This window comes from Ixodes scapularis, unplaced genomic scaffold (genome assembly GCF_016920785.2).
Source record: "Ixodes scapularis isolate PalLabHiFi unplaced genomic scaffold, ASM1692078v2 PGA_scaffold11__112_contigs__length_91849675, whole genome shotgun sequence".
NCBI classification, from domain to species: domain Eukaryota; kingdom Metazoa; phylum Arthropoda; class Arachnida; order Ixodida; family Ixodidae; genus Ixodes; species Ixodes scapularis.
The window spans coordinates 40,134,605-40,137,421 of NW_024609837.1; positions in this window are offsets into that span (position 1 = coordinate 40,134,605).

The following is a 2,817-nucleotide window of genomic DNA, read 5'->3' on the forward strand; positions in this document are numbered from 1 at the left end:
TGCTAAAACTTCCTCAATTGTATGTCTGTGTCCTGTCCATCGGTAAACACAATATTTGTGAGCGTGAAAAATGCATGCCTTTCGGCCCTCTTCTGTTGCAATTTATTTTTGTCAGCAAAGCGCTTTGTCGTTTCACATGCGGCGAATCCCGCGGCGCCGTCAACACTTATCCTAAGAAAAAAAATAAAAAATAACTAGAACTATACATTCCAGTCGCATTCGCTCTGTCGCGCAAAAACCCGTCGCGTACCCAACAAAAATAGTTAACAGTTTTTTTTTGTTACTTTTTTTTTCCAATGTGGCACAATGCTTTCTTAATGTCCTCGGGAGAATACATGTACCATGAAACACAAAATATAGCGCGAAAAGACGAGAAGTTAGCCGCCAGCAGCGTTTGAAACTGCGCCTACGCAGGCTGCGCCTATTGAAATCACAGTCCACTCGGTTAGGGTTAGGAGGGACGCCGGTGACAGTCTAGCCTCAAACTCAGTGACTGGGCTCGAAAACGGTTTGTTGCCCCTGGGGTCGAGTGTTTTTTGGAAAGGTGTATACTCCGTTCATTTTTAAGCTGAGACTAGAAGCTCCGCCTTCAATGCAAGCTTTCTGCCCTTGCTAACACAAGTGCGATCATGCAGGCACGCAAAACCAAAACACTGCAGAAGCCAGCGAGCTCGCACTGAAGGCGGAGATTCTAGTCTCAGCATAGGGGCGAACGAAGTATACATTCCTTGCATAAGACGACAAGCTAGGTAAGGACGGGGCCCTGTGCCATGCCGGTGGTGGACTGCACAATGCGCGGTTGTGCTTACCAAGGCGTAGGATGCCGCTAACTGCCTGGACATACCGTAGAATACCGTGCATCCGCCCATTCCACATTAAGCGCCCATTACCAAATTTTTGAGATCTGAGGAAATACGCACAGTACATTTATATGTAAAATTGACGACCGGACAAGCACCCATCCCCCATTTTTTTGCGATTATTTCCAAAGTTTGAGTGCGCGCTTGCCCGGTATTTAACGGTACACCGTATTTTCATAGAAGGAACCTAGTTTTGTTAGATGTGAACTCAGAAAAACGAGCCGAGCTTACGATGATGACGGTTAACCAGTACGTGCGGAATTTTTCAGCATTGGTGTGATTGCGCTACGAGCAGAAAGTTTCGATATACCGCTAAGTTATAATGCAAAAAAAAATGTGTCGAAAAAAAAAAAAAGAAGTTGTATTGCGTGCCGCAAAATTTGACGAGCGGCTCTAGGAGTCGCCTGCAGAAAAATTGTTACGACTTTGCGAAGTATGGCAAACAATGCAAGGTTACCGTCATAATCTAAAACCTGATGCAAGGATAAATAAAATAACGGACAAGCGTCTCGCGGACGGCACAAACCGATGCCCCGCCAGCAACGTCTCGGCGAGCTAGCATGCCTCCACCAACACGGCGCGGTCGCCCCCGGAGACCGCCTTGATCACCGGACACCGCGCGGTGCCAGCCACCAGTGCTACCCCCCCCCCCCCCCCCACACACACACACACGCACGCACGCACGCACGCACGCGCGCGCGCGCACACACACACACACACATACACTCACTCACTCACTCACGGGCGACGATGGGATGACGAGCTAGCGGGACGGTGAGACGACGCTCCTGACGCCCGACTCCTACTTCTATCTTCTCCCCCACTTTTCTCCCCTCACCCTACCTCAAGTCAGTGACAAATGCGCCTAGCGCGCGTACACGATTGACTCTATCCCCCCCCCCCCCCCCCCCCTTAATTTTACTTCAACCCTTACAACAACACACGGGGGCAACGCCGACCGATCGCCGTCTCGCCGGGCTAGCGGCGCGACACTCGTCCATACTCGGCCGGGAGCCCCGAAGGTGCGACTCGAAGCGTGGAAACAGCGCGATGCAACGAAAGGCAAAGGGCATCTACACTACGAACGGGCAGAAGCCGATGCAAAAACGTGCGCGAACGTAAACAGAAAAGTGCCGCCGCTCGGCACTACGAAATAATACGCGGCCGCATCCCTTTCCTGCTGCTCGTACTTTCTCTTACTTGACGGCTACTCTGTCTTGCGGGACATGCCGACGAAACGATCGTCGGGATACGGCGAAGGGCCGTCAAAACCGTCGAGTCAACCACCAGAAAGCGTTGTTGAGCGGAAGTTGGTTCACTAGGCCTACATACGACGAAACCGACAGAACACGAACATCAAAATCAAAGCACAGGCGGTAACTTCAAGCGACTTCTGCCTCGCATGGATTTACATGCAGCGCTTTCACTCGCCACCACGGTCACATACAATTTTTCAACCCTGGAGCCACCGTACCTGAACCATGCCGCGAACCACGCCAACGTCCCGCTCGCGCTCGCCATTTGTTTTCGCTAGGGGTGTCGCGAACCGGTCGCGGTTCGAGTTCGACCAGGTTCGACTTTTTCGAACTTTTAGTGGAAAGTTCGACGAACCTTCTATTGAGGTTCGACTCGTGTGCGCATGCGCGACAGGCTGGCCACTTGGCTTCGGATTGGATGGTAATGGCTAAGAGATGAATTAAGTGCAGCGCTGATTGGCTATTTCAGTCAATACAGTACTAAAAATTCAGTTATTAACTTCTTCAGTGATTAGAATTAGTTTCTTCTAATTGCAGCTGTTCACAATATAAAATAACCCCTTGCATAAAAAAAAAAAATTCTCCAAACCTAGACATGCTTGTATTAAGGTCTGGCCACACTGTCCATAAAGTCGAACCGGTCGAATCTGGTGAAAAGTTCGAAGGTTCGTCGAACCGGTTCGACTCAGTCGAACCCCGGA